The 15,241-nt window shown below is 43.1% G+C and overlaps 1 protein-coding gene across 1 annotated transcript in view; it reads left to right on the forward strand.

Moving 5' to 3' along the window:
• Window positions 1-15,241, forward strand: part of LOC146831319 (uncharacterized) — a 309,389-nt gene that overhangs the window by 128,011 nt on the left and 166,137 nt on the right. The window lies entirely within an intron of this gene.

A 15,241-nucleotide genomic window follows, 5' to 3' on the forward strand; every position in this document is an offset into this window, starting at 1 on the left:
CAGAAGAAGATGTGCAGGAAAAGCCCCGCATATTGAGTGCAAATGTCCTGCAGCACCCCAGTCAGGGAGCCCAAATTGAAGTTCAGATTCTCCATCTGAACATTGTGCTCCCTCCGCAACTGCTTTATGTCCTAGAGCTCTATAAGGACTTGGCACATCATGTCTTGGGACTGATGGAGGGCTCCCAAGACTTGGTTGATTGTGGCCTGGGTGACAGTGATCCGAGTAGCCTCACTATGCTGGCTCACAAGATCCCTCTCATGACCACTGTCTCTACTAACCTGTGGCCTTGAGCCAGTGTGCCCCTGCTGAATTGAAGGTGGTGGTGGTGTTGTCTCATCACCTGTCAGGACTGGGGAGATCAAGATGGGTGTTAGATTGCTTTGGACACCCGAAGTGGAGGTATCCGTCTGCTGAGATGTTGTAAGAGCTAGTGTGGGAGATGTAGGTGTGGGACGAAGGAGACTCAGTGGAGCCTTCTTCCGAAGGCAGACCAGATGGACCAGACCGCTCCTCCTCATCTGGACGTTCGGGAGTGGAGTCCTCCCTAGAGGCTTGATCCTCGGCTGGAGTGGAAGTATCCTGAGGCACAGATGTTTGGCCTTGTGCTCTGGTTGTTGGACCTATGATGAATGTAACAAAAATAATATTCTGTAAATGTGTAGATTACACATCCAATGAGTTTTTAAGCAAATATAATGTAGCAACCTAAAAGGGAAAAGGAATTGAATATCATGATTAAACCTTTCAGTGGAAATGTAATAAATTACACAAACAGTTTATGTGCCATACAAAGCTACTTCAAATAAGGAGGTAAAAAGATGTCCTGAAATGCAAAAAGAGAAATGTATAAGTATGCATGAAATGTACAAACTGTTCAACACAACCCAGTAGAGAGCAGAAATGTGAAATACATTCCAAGGCCTAGCAGGCCAAAAAACAAACACTTAAACAACTTAGAAAGATGTTTAGCTTTAGTCATCATTTAAACAATAACTAGTTCAGTTTTCACTTATGCCACTTTTATTCAGCATACAATTTTACATGCCTTAAATTTTTTAGGTTAACAAACGCTGATTTGGGAAACTAATAACATCAATTCAATTACATGAAAAGAAAAGGACATCATCAAAATTCAACACAAACAATTTTCAAAAGAGATCATTAAATAGAAATTGATCCATAAATGACACTTTACTATAGGTGAAAATTTGATAGAAAAGGAAGAATGAGCAAAATTAAATGGCAATATTATTATCACAAAGCTGAAAGAAGGCATCATGGTAGTTGTAGTCATTTCAACAAAACATTCACAACACTTGCAAAATTGTGACTTGAGCATTCCTTGTGTAAGTCTGCAGTGGAAAGAGAGCAGATATTTAATATGTGAAACACATATGTTATTTGGAGTATAAGCCCTTACAAGCACCATACCATAATGTGAAATGTGATGGTTAATGAAACCTGTTATCTCAAATTCAACTCAATACATTCAAACAAACAAGCCAAACAAGATGTTGTTAATGTATTTTGGTTTCTATATCAAATAAATGGTACTGAACACATTAGCAACAGCTAACTTCAAAGCAAACAGGACAGTTAGGTTTAATGAAACATTGAAACGTATAACTTACCATTCTCCACTCCACCAGGGATTCCTGTCAAGCCTTCAGGATGTAGGATCTGAAAGACCGTCCCCTCCAAGGGCATGAGTTGTAAGGGGGCCTGGGCGAACCACCGCCAGTCCTCTGGGCCTCCAGGTGATGCTCGGAGGCCAGAAAATGAACTGTCCCCCGCAGGTCGTCCCATATCTTCCTAATTTCCTCAAGTGTGCGCAGGTTGTTTGCTACAGCATTCACTCTGTCGACTATTCTGAACCACATTTCACTTTTCTGAGATAGGGATGTATTTTGGACTTGGGCTCCAAACAATTGTGGCTCTACTCTTATGATTTCATCCACCATGATTGACAATTCTTCCTCAGGGATATATGTTGAAATAAAATTAATTAACCACAAAGAAATAAATGAAAGAAGAAAGAGTAGCAAGAAACGGGGAAAAGCAACAAAATAACCTAACCTCAGTGACCATATTTACCTTAAAAATGTTGTGGTGCTGTGGAATGGAAAAGGATCATGGTTTGAATTGGAGTGTATTTTATAGAGTGGTATGCAGGTGCAAACAATTAGCCAAAACACATCAAATGTGTGATGTTAGCATCCAGCCTATAGCAACAGAAATCTTCCAATGTTGACCCCGTCCCGTGACGGATTCACTCCGTTGGCAACCCGCCACTAGAACACCACCAGCACAAGTGTAAAATCTGAATTGGCTTGGCGCAATCCCGCCACCCTGACAGTGACAGAATAGTATTAGCCAGCATTGGAGTCTGCCGTGTTAGCGGCGGTGAGCTTCATGCCTGACAGTAAACACTCTGTCGACGCAGATGGAGAGTCAGCCAGCATACACCTAAATAGCGAGGGTGGACCGGCATCAGCTTGATGGATTACTTGGGCTTGCCGCCGTTGGGGGATTGCGGTAGTACCACCAAGATCTAAATCAGGCCCTAAGTCATATACCTGTAATCACAAGATGTTTAACTAAAGCCGAGGCTAGGGAGAGGATGGGGTGCGCCAATATCATCGCACAGGTGGTACCTGCTGGTTTTGCCAATGTTTGTTGTGCTTAGAAGCAATGAGATTAAGTTATTTATCCGTAACACAAAATGTGGAACTAAGGACGAGGCTAGGGGGATGAAATGGCGTCCTTTTGGGAGAGGATGTGGCATAAGTACCAGAGCTGCTGATTATGGAGCTGATAAACCGGGTTTGAGTTTCAGCAATGGCTTAACATCCTTTAAATTTGAAGCAAATCACTTAGGCATGCTGTGCGTACAAAATGAATGCTTCCTTGTGTAAAATAACTGGTGCTAATGTAAAGCGCTCCATTTTCTTCAGGCGGTTTTGTCACTACATAAAACTGCACAAAAATAAGTAAATGGTGCTAATGTAAAGCACTCCAATACCTTTGGGTGTTGTTGGCGTATAAAACTAAAAAAAAAAAGTAACTGCTGCTAATGTAAAGCTCTCCAATACCTTTGGTGGTGTTAGCACTACATACAAATGCACAAAAAACAAATGAGAAAAGCAGAGTCGTGGAGGAGGGGATCTGTGTAATTAAATAAATAAAACAATTTACCTTGCGCACGCTGCATCGCCGAGTTGGCGATGCAGCGTGCGCAAGTAAAATGGTTTATTTATTTATTAACTTACTTTACTGCGTTCCTCTATATATCGGAGTCCACTACCCCCCAACTTGCCCCTCCCCGCCCCAGCTCCCCACAGCGCTCCCTCTGCGAGCCGCCACTGTGAATAAATAAGATAAAAAATGTGATTGAGAATGAGTGTAAGTGGCCACAATACTGTCACTTGCATACTAGAGGTAATACTTGGCATATGAGACAGACATGGTAAAATACTGAAACTGGAAAACTAGAGGTAATTCTTTTTACATAGGAGACACACATGAAAAACATGATGGTCCTGACATACTGCAGGATATTACTGGCATAGGGAGCTCGAATAAAAAAATGCTGGCGCTGGCTCATTGGAGTTAATTCTTGGCATGAGGGAGGACAGCTGTAACATGTGGGAGTGGGGCAACCATGACAAAATGCTAGCCATGTAGAAAACTGTTGCGCCGTCCGCCCCAGGCTCAAGATGCACTGCCGGTATTGGCAAAAGCATATTGCAGATTACAATTGTTCGTTTGAGTGGTTAGTGTTAATGTATTGTTAAACATATATATTTTTGGGCTAAATAGTATTTTCATATGTCAAGGTGATTTTTTTTTTTAAAGGGCTTTGTAGCCTGAAATGCATTGGGTGAAGGTGCGGATGGGTACCCAGGAATCGAAGTGAATTGTAACGCGTTCCAGAACAAAGCCTGGATGGGCATTTCTTCAATATTAAAGTATGAAATCACTTCGCCTCAGAGTGAATTTTGATAAAATTGGCTCAAAGTGGATTACTTGGATCACTGGACGTTTACTGAATTTATAGAGTTGAATATTACCGGCTTTTGCCAATACCGGCAGTGCATCTTGAACCTGGGGCGCGCCGGCCCAAAAGTTTTCTACAGTTTTACACATGTGCCACTGGGGTCCAGCACTCATCAAGCGTGCACACCAAATCCTTGCCTTTTGAGCATTTTCAGCTACCAATGAGACAATTAAATTAAAAAGAGTGCATTCGACCTTCTCTTTGTTACAAAAGGCTGGCCATCACATACTAAATATAATTTTTAAAGTGAGGGTCATTCATGGCAAATGGGAGGTGTTAATGGCAAAATTCTGATCCTACATATTAAATCCAATTCTTGGCAAAAGGGGTCATTCATGGCATTTGTGGTGGACACATGAATAAATGCTGGGCCTGTCACAAGAGTGGTAATTCTTGATATATGAGGGCTCCAGTAGCCCATTTTGGTGCATCGACCTCCATCAGGCGCATACGCCCATAGGGCTAATAGGGCGTCAGCCCCCCCCCCCCGTGTGTCTCAGCTCGGACTGCTGCAGCTCAGGCTGCTGGGGGCTCGGCTGGGAAGTGTCTGGAGTTTTATCTCCGGCACGCCTGAGTTTTTCACAGGTCTTTAAAGACCATTTGCATATTTACATACCTTTGTAGACTAGTTACCGATGCCTAGTTTTATTTTCGGGTTCCAGTACACCTTGGGCCCCCACTCTGCCTATTCCTTACATTTGTATTTTACATTTATGCCGTAGTGTGAGAATGTATTTCATGAAAAGGAATATAAAGTAGTGTTGCCAAAAGAAACATGCCAGCCATGTGGTGTTTAAAGAGCCTGCAAAGACCTCGTCTTGGCACTAAATAGGATTATGAATAAAAAAAGTATGTATTCATTTGTAATGTGACTTTTCTATCTTTGTTCCCTTTAGTTATCAGCCAAGGATCATTCAGGCAGCCCTAGAACACAATTAAAAGAGCTCTCTGTTTATATTTACTATTCGAAGTATGCACAGATAAGTGATGAAAATACGGCTTTAGGTGACAGTTTATTTTTGTACCGTCTGGGGCTACTTAATAATGAGCTGGCAACCCTAATCATAAGACTGGAAGTGTGTTGCAGGATAAGCACATTATTTATTTACTCCACCCTAATTTCCTGATTAATGCCAAAATAGCAATAGTTTAACTTATATCTGAAACCCTTTGTCGCCATCAATAACATGCTGATTTACTTCAAGTGTCTGAGAATGCACCCTGCATTCAGACAACTCACTCCTCATTCTCACCCTTCACTTTCACGCTCACCCTGCACTCACATTGATCACCATGCACTCACACCTTTCACCCGCTTGTCCTGCACTGACAGTGATCACTCTGCACTCACAATGCACTAGTGCTGTTCACCCTGTACCTCAGCATGAAGTCACACGAGCACACTACTCACCCTGCACTCAAGTGACACTTCACTCACCTGTCCCCCTCACTGCTCAATCTGCAATCTCACTCAAACAACCTCATGACTAACTATGCATTCATTCATATGACTCTGCACTTACATCCGCACCCAAATGCATATGGTCACCTCACTCACCCTGCAGTCACTCCTCTCACCCTACTCTCACACTGTTGCATCGCTCACTGTGCACTCACATGGGCACTCCTGCCATCAACACAGCGCAGAGGGTTAATGTGACTGGTACAAAGAACCTGTACCATGCAGATTACAGAACTGAGTGTGAGTAAACTATGAGCAGCACCATAAAAAAATGAAATGTTTGTCAGAACGGTGCTATAGAGAGATTAGATGCGCTCCTGGTGGGTGGTAGTGTGGTAATTCATGGAGGAGGAGGAAATGGGGAGGGGGCACCAGAAAAGACTGTTGCCCCTGTGACACCAGTGTTAGGGCCAGCCCAGGCTGGGAGTGTTAGCCCCCCCCCCCCTCCCCCCGAAGTTCGGGTCAAGTTGACGTCCATGCATTTTGCTAAAAAGACGTGGGGTAGTGCACAAGGTGGTCGTGGTAAGTTCTGTGCTCCCGGCATACCTTGGATATTATCAAAGGGCTACAAACGCTTGTTCTACTTCTGCCCCTTTTTTATGCACATTGTAGGGGCACACATTTATGCGAAGCAATGTGTATGACACCTCACTTGCAGTCCTAATCAATAATGATGTATGTTAGTGTTAGTTACCGCCTCATCTCTGCTGATTGTTTTTGCCCTATCTTGTAGTGCCAATGCTAGTCTATAAATCATCCGGTTTTGAGCAAAATAACTCAAAAACGTTGTTTTCTAATTGCCACAGAGGTGCTTAGCTTCCGTCTATCTGGGCTAACCTGTGCACCAAATCTTCCCAAATATCTCGTCAACGAAATACAAAACTTTTTTCTTGGTAACATTAATAAAAATTGCCCATATTTAGCCGGTTTATTTCTATGTGGCCACTCTGAATCTCGTTAACACCTCACGACGCACTTTACTGGAAGATGCAGGTGTCATTTAGGACCACCAGGTGGCAGTATTATACACGTGATAAAAATACTCTCATGGTAAATTAATGATTCGTGAGGACTCCTTTCTGATGCCAGCTACAGGGCTTTAAATGTAATTAAGGGTGTGGCTTAAAAGCACGTAAGCTAAAAATCTGTGGTTAGCATAGAGTGCCACCAGACTAGTATTTTGCGGTTTCTGTCATTGCATCCAGATATATGAGTATATACAAGTAACATCATACCTACAACAAGTCAGGACTATTGGCTTTGTCAATGGTTGTTAGTTACATAAGATAAATAAGCAGCAACTATGGCTTGTATATAATATTGAAAAAGCTTCGACCTAAAGCCCAGGTGAAACCATGACAATGTTGCTGTTCCTGAGTTTCAAAAAGAGAAGGGAAATTCTGAGAGAAAATGACTCTCTTTAAAGGATTCCCCTTCCCCTATAACGCTCACCGGGCATGACGTGAGCAGTGTGAGCACACGCAGTTGATGCGCCTGCTGTCTCGAAAGTCTCTATCAGGCTGTCTGTTTTTTTTCCGGACTGCAGTGATAGCAGTCAGGTGGTCCGGTTTTTTAGGTCCCGCCTGATCCAGGCCATGCGCTGCTCTGGCCGAGACATTTAGTCAGTGGCATTTCGAAGTGCTGCCAAAGGCTTTTTCCCGGGGACTAGCTTGAGATTACGCGCACAAGCGCGCGCCTCGCTCCGCCTCTCCAATGCAGCTCCACCCCTCCCTGACCACAGAGCGCGTCCCCGCGATCGTGATCGTTTTCGCGGACGCGTCGCCCATAACAGTACGTCAGATATTCACGTAAGCATTTGGTAGCCACAGCAGATTTCATCACCAATTAAAGCGCCAGACACACTGGTTAGCATTTCAAGCGTTGTTTCTCTCGGTAGTATCAAATCGCACTGTTACCTCTTAACATGTCAGAGACACAAGTATGGTAAAAAAAAAAGTATATGTTGCCCGTGTCTACTCTTCAGAATTTCGAAACCCCTAGCTACTTGTCAGCAGCTTTAATTCAAAGCTCAGTTTCGCTGGCATGCGTTCGGAAGCCCCAGCTTATCTTGGTGACTTAAATAAGCATCTTTTAAGATCTGGCTCTAGATATCTTTCACTGTCAAACCGACCTATTATTACCAATAAGTTTACGAATATAAATTGTGGGATCTGACATCACTCCAAAGTAGTATTTCGATCATTCTCTTGCTATTGTCGGTTTGCATATGTTTTTACGCCTTCTATTGCAAACAAATATGCTCAGTAATCACTTATTCACTTATTTATCTCAAACAATAAATCGACCTGTTGCCACTGTGCCCTTGCAGACATGCCAACATACGGTGGCAGAGGAGCCGCGGGCAAAGCATGAGGGTGCCTTTATGTTATCGAGCAAGGTAGCTTTCCTAGTAGAGGTGACAAAAGAAGCTTGGCACCGAAGGACTAGCACACTATGCAGGAGTCAAAACTGCACTGGGCAGAAACTGGACTTAACTGCAGCCTCCGTAGGTTACACAAGTGCTTCCTCCCAATCAAATTCACTCATTAGGACTACGTCTCCCTGTGCATTATTTAGCAGTATCTTTAATATTCGATATATTACTTTATTCTTCAGTAGGGCACTGAAAAGTTTATATTTCACCAAGATTCTTGCAGGATGTCACCTGTGAAAGTCACACACCGTGGGATAGCAAGCATAAAGCAAAGTTATCTATATCTATAGGTGGCACATGCATTTTTTTCGCTATTCACCTACAAAAGGTTGTTCAAGTATTTCTAACAACCCACTACATACGTGCAGGTTGAAAAAAATCGTACAGCTACGTGGTGATCTGCCACGCATATCCTTTGCTGCACTATACAACATTTAGTGAACCAGTTACATGGTTTCATTTAGACAGTGTGGGAATACTGAAAATATTTGTGAATACCCACAGTTACCACTGACCATCTTCGGAGTTCAATTGGCTATTTGTACCACGGTGCAATTGTTTGAAATGTATGCTGCTGAATGGCCATAATGACTGAAGTATACATTCCACGTGTCTGCAAAAATGCACAATTTAAATAACACACCATACAGATCACTGGCCCCAATGGTGCATCCAAAATAATTTGATGGATTTCAATTCTAGGCTTGTACTACATGATAGCGTAGAATGCCCTCTGCTCATATCACAGATTGGAAAAACCCCATATACAACCCACTCGCACACCTTTAGACCCTTAAGGGACACTCATGAAATCTCTGGAACCTGTTCACTGTGCTGGATTCTATTCAGGAAGCATAACAATTCAAATGTTGATACAATTGAGAAATATGGAAACTACAATCACTATACTTCTTCCAGTGGATAAATGAAAAGGGAATAAAAAATGTAGTTCCTCTAAAGCACAGTAGGAATGCAATTTGAATACTGATGGCCCTAAACACAGTTCAAATTTAACCCAGAAAGCACAGCTGTGGGCTTATATCCCTTATTGCTTCCGCTCAGAACCCTACCGTTGCTTCTGCTACTGCTCTCAGTGACGTCACCGGCACTAATGGTGCTGTCTGCATCTGGAAACGTTCAGAACAGATGTGATCCAGGGGGCTGCATCGCTTTCAAACAGATGCAGAACGGAAACTTTTGGTTTCTGGCTTGAAAATCTGGACATAAGCGTTTAGATCTCGCTTTTGTCGCTAACAAAAAACACTTTCCCGCTATCCTGGGGGGCAATAAATTAATAGAATGATCTGTACGGGTGCAAAGTTCACGGCTTCAGTTGGAAGATTCCATTCCTCACTGCATGTTATTTGAAGTTTGGGGATAGACCATGCTTTTAAAAGGACTCATTCAAACTACAGTCTGTATTGTGTTAAAGCTCAGATTACGGCATGTGCCAACAGGTCTCGCCTTTGGGACCTTATAAGTATTTAGTTATGCAGCACAATATCCTTACTGCAACAACATTAACTGTTGCATGGCTAAACACTTATAAGGTACAAGGTTTAGCCATGCAACTGTTGTTGTTGCAACAAGGATATTGTGCTGCATAACTAAATACTTATAAGGTCCCAAAAGCGAGACCTATTGGCTATGCCAATGCTTGTTTTCGGACTGTCTGCTGTCACTGCAATCCAGAAAAAAGTGTCAGGGCACAAAACAGAGCCCGATAGAAACCCATTTCGAAGCCCCCTTTAAAAAACTGCTGGTGCTCAGCACCGGTGAGACCTGGCCCACTTAAAGCCCTGGTTAGCTACTCTTTACTATCACAAAATTCAACAACTTTCTCTGTGGCATTAGTCGCAAATGTTACACAAAATCTTCTATGGTTTTCTTTTTCTTCATTTAGGTATTCAATGTGTTGGTTTTAGTTGAAGTGATCTCGTTGTATTTATACCAAATGGCATTACGTTTTTTTCGTTATGCATTTTGGAGAGAAAGCTGTTTTAAAACTCTTTCATCGCACGATCCCTGAATAACAAATATTTTATTTGGTGTTTATTAAATAATTAGACACAGTGAGCCACAATAGGGCAAGCGCTCTTTTCATCACACACACTGTCTGAGCAGCCCTGCGCATCCTTCAGGACATGATTTTGAATGAGGGAGAAAGACAGACGAGCTTCTTCTATGTACTCTGATAGGAAGCTCTTCACCAGGAATACAAATTGATGAAAAAAGTGGACCTCTTTTCATTTCATAGAATGTATTTAATTTATTATAAGTGACAATAAAAATGCAAGAACACACTGCGTATTCACACACTGCATTCTGTAGTACATAAAGTAGTACTATTCACATATCACAAAATGCTATCCACTAACGTACATTCAGAGGCCTCTACCTCTGCAACTCCTATCTTTTCTGTATGGAGATCTCCGCATGTGTAGGTATACGCTTTGCCCTAAATATGGGAAGTTCATGGGGGAGTGGCTGAAAATGGGAAATGCTGACTCCAAAATAGGTCGGACTTAGGGAAGGGTGAGAAGGAGTTTAGGAAGAGGAATGCAACTGCAAATATATGTGCCAAAAAAACACAAAAAAGTAAGCCCATTGCTATTCACAAACTACACTTCGAAAGTTACTACAGCCAAAAGGCCCAAAACAGTAGGAGATGCACTGCAGCTTCTTCTTGAAGTAAATCAAGCAGCCCACATGGCCATTCACAGATACCGTATCGCACTCTCATAGAAAATATACAGGCAAGGACATAATGTAAACACTTAATAGGAAATAATAATACATAATTTACAGTATGTCGACATAAAATAAATATATATACAACTGTTTTTAGAGTTTAAAAGTTAGATTAAATTAACAATATTATATTGTAAGATGATAGTTAACTTATTTTTTTTTAAAAATTAATATTTTATTAAAATGTAAAATTATTTTCAATGATTACAGATTCTAATTTAATAAACATTTCAGTTGATGAGATAAAGGGCAGTAACATTTATTTTGTTACTTCTAGGTTAATACCAATGATGTTAATTATTTACAGTTGTATTTTGCATTAAAAAGTTTTTAATATTGGCATAGACCTCTGCTTACACATGAAAAGTCACGAGTAGTAACTTTACACTCATAAATTCTGTCTTAGATGTCTCCATTCCTGTACTGAAGGAGGTGGACATGTAAGTCTAAACCTAGGTGTAAATTTAGACTCAGAAATGGTGCATAGCAAAAATGTGTGGTCTGACACATAAACATATTAGTGAAAACCAGATCACTTTGGATATAAGCATGTTTGTCAGAGGTTTACGGTTGTTTTACATGCACTATTTTGCCAGAAAGTGCAGCTGGAGAAACTTCTATGTAATATTTATTGTGTTGAGGTTCACTGTATGAAAATCTATAATTTGCAGATATTTTGCCATTCTTGCAGAAGCCCATCACTCTTGGACCCACTTTGGACACCTGTATCCTATGCAGTAAATGCATCAATTGCCTCAGGTAATAAATGACTCAGTGGTCCCAGGCGGTATATGCATCAGTTTTCCACAGGTAATACGTGTGATATGTTTAGGCAAATGACAGTCATAGTAATTAGCATCAATGGCCCCATTTACTAACAAGCTTTAATGGCCCCACTGAGTAACTGGCTTTAGTGGTGCCACATAATAACCAGCCTAATGGCATCCAACGGTAAGCAGAATTATTGGTCTCACACAGTAGCCAGCTTTAATGGCCTCCAAAGTAGCTTGCAGTAATAGCCCCACTCAGAAATGAGCTGTAAGGAAACGTCATGCACTGACCTGCATAGTGCTATTGTTTGTCCTGACGGAGCAGTGTTGATGCACCACTCACTTGTGACTACTGTCATTAAGTATCACGGGGCAAGAGATAAGTGTTCAACACAATAGAAACAAGCATTTGCAATGCAATAGGTCTCGCATTTGCTGGAGTTGGAGCTATTGCTATTGTAAATGACAAGGCCTTTTATTTATGTGTTTTGAAAACGTGGAAGTGGTGTGAAAATACGTGCTTTGTACATAGTCGCTGCTTACGAGAAGCAAGGCTGGCAGTAAAAGAGGCGTACTAACTGCCAGCCTTGCTTCTCGTAAGCAACAACTATAAGTACAAAGCACGTGTTTACGCACCACCTGCAGGTTTTCAAAACACAAATAAAAGGCTTTGTCATTTGCAATGTCAACAGCTCCAACTCCAGCAAATGAGAGACCTATTGGATTGCAAATGCAATAGGTTTTGCCTTTTTTAGAGTTAAAGTTATTGACGTAGTAAATGGCAATGTCTTTTACCCATGTGTTTTGGTTTGGAGTGTAGTGGATGTATGAACAGAGAAACAGCTGCAGCTCTGCCTAGAGGACCTACAATGAGGAATTAGTGACAGAACCAAAGATGTATCTGAAGCACTGCCTAGAGGACTTAGAATGAGGAATTACTAATGAGACCAGAGAAGCAGGTAGCAGCACTGTCTAGACGACTCAGAATGGGGAATTATCACTGGGAACAAATTCACAGCTGCAGTACTGCACAGTAATCTTGGAGGGATGGTGGGGCGGTCAAGCAGTGGTGTGGGAAAGCAGAGGGCGTGGTGGATACAGTACAGGGAGATTAAGTGACAGAACTGGAAACAAAGCTTAATTTAATTTTAATTAAACCACCTTAAAAAGAGCTACGACCTCGGAGGCGTGGTGTGTGCGACTATGTTGTAAATTATAACAAAGCTAATTCTTATAGGTGCATGAGTTTTTAATAAAAATAATTTTACATCATCAATTAAGTATAAACATCACCACTGTTGCAGTGACTATTCGAACTGTAATAATTTCCTCATAGGCTTTATATAAAAGCAGACACCACCACCAGATAAATGAATTCACAGTTCCTAAAGGTAAAGCACCATGAAATTTGCTATATATTTTTATAGGTTCCTGGTGGGCTAACCAACTTTGTGATTATTTGGTGCTTTTATAGAACATTGAAATTACGTGGCATTGTTCAGATACATGACGTCCATCGTGGTATACTGTGTTAAAAGATCTGTCACCACACAGTTTGATCAGAGCAATATCATTTATTGACAGAAAACTCTGATTGCAATAGAAGACTAGCACACAGAAGCACGGCAGGTGAGACAGGGACGCAGACAGGTGAGCGATTCTGAAACCCATCCAGGGTGGATGTAAGCAACCTAAGCAAGGGGAATTGAAAGTGATGCTTCATCCAGATATTCACGTAGATGGGTTATATGAGGAATGACGTGTGCATTGTTGATTAATTTTACAAAACAGTGGCCATCATTTTTGTTAAAAATTAAATAAAAAGAACGGGACAGTTAATGACGACCCTGAGGTGTTCAAGCTGAAAGCGAAGGTAGGGGGTCTCCTATGGTGAAGCCAAAGGGAGGCAGACAGCAAACTAAGAAACCAGACTTCTAGCAAGGGGGCTTGCTACTCAAAAGAAATGAAATATGTGCAAGAGTTGAACCACTAAAAGGAAAGACTGCTTGGAAGCCAGGACAGGCTTCAATTGAGGGAGTCACACAAAGCTTCACGATGAATATAAGGGTTTTATCAGCTCAGTTCTGGAGTGCCGGCTCCTGCCAGGTCAAATTAACATCTCACTTTGAAACTGGTCTGAACCTGTCTGTACACTCATGTACTTTACTGCCAAAAAGACTGATCGATTTCTCCACAATGGCTGTAAAAAGAACGCTGCGGGACTCCACATCACCGATCCCCGTTTAAATTTCATGTTTTGCTTCTTCTGGATTTCCCTCAGCGTATTTGTTTCCCCCCCCCCCCCCGCCAAGATGTGCTCCTGTATTTGTTCATGTAACACATGACTCCCGCATAGTGAATACTGTACTGAGTCAACATGTGTCCGAGTCATTTCAGGTTAGCACGTGTTTATATCGGTGCACAATTGAGAGCTCTGAAGCTGAGGCAGCAATCAGTTCTCATAGTACTACCAGTGAGTGGGTCACAGACGTGTACATAGTACATGCCCATCCACATCTTGGCCTCTCTACGGAGCGATGGACGCATATGTGGCAATTGTAATTATGCTTTTTTGGCCATGGCCCTTTTATCGACCGGTCAACTTTTTCATCCCACTTAAAGCATTGCCAACCAGCAGTGCTGCAATTCAGTGCTTGCAAGATATTTACAACACCCGGGTTCCGGGGCCCCATACATCCCCGGTGTGTCCTCGGCACCAAGCCTGCCATCCCCCGGCACCAAGCCGCCCACGCCAACCGAGAGATCATGTGCAACGTCCGAGCACAACACCGGAATGAGCATGGGCACTACATTGTGTGTTTGTGCACGGGACGGGAAGGATAGAGAAAGACAGGGTGGAGGAAGAGGAAGGTGATGCCCTGCAAGCCTCTGCAATGTCCGACCCACCCAGAGAGAAGGTGGGACGTAGGACTGCTGCTTGCGGAGAGTAAAAATTTAAGTGTAAACCAACCATTCAGGTGTCCGAAGTCTGACCCCTGTACCGTCCTGTAATGGGTGTTGTGGCTGAACGCCCCTGCTGCCTCCGGATCTGTGGAGGACGGGATGTATCGGGTTACCTGCTGGACGTGCCTGTGCGTGCGTTGCCACCCAGCCTGACTGCATCAGCGAAGCCTAAATTTGGATGTTGGCGGCCGGGCTAAAGACTGCAGCTAGCAATAGCGATGTGGCAGGGCTGTGCTCTTGGCTCACTAGCCGCCGGGTGCCATTCCCTTGCGCATCTTGCTGCGCTGCCGCAGGCTGCCCTCCATCACTTTTCCTAGCTTAAGCTGGGGGGGGGGGGGTCGATGAGGCCGCTTCCTAATGGATTTCGTTGGCGGCGGCGTGCGAATGGCATCGGATTGCGGGCAGCGGCCTCTGATCTGCGCATGCATATGAGCGGGGATGGGGGGGGGAACGGAAAAGGGTCTGGACAGAGCTGACCGCAAATACAAAAAAAAGGCGCTTAGGCACGCTGTATTGGGAGGCGGCGGGAGGGGTCTAAAAGCGCCGCTGACCACAAATACATAAAGGCGCTTCGGCATGCTGTGGTGGGAGGCGGGAGGGGTCTGGAAGCGCCGCTGACCGCAAATACATAAAGGCGCTTCGGCATGCTGTGATGGGAGGGCATGCTGTGGTGGGAGGCGGGAGGGGTCTGAAAGCGCCGCTGACCGCAAATACATAAAGGCGCTTCGGCATGCTGTGGTGGGAGGCGGGAGGGGTCTGAAAGCGCCGCTGACCGCAACTACTTAAAAGCGCTTCGGCAT

Source organism: Triturus cristatus, chromosome 5_1 (assembly GCF_964204655.1).
Source record: "Triturus cristatus chromosome 5_1, aTriCri1.1, whole genome shotgun sequence".
In the NCBI taxonomy this organism is placed as follows: Eukaryota; Metazoa; Chordata; class Amphibia; order Caudata; family Salamandridae; genus Triturus; species Triturus cristatus.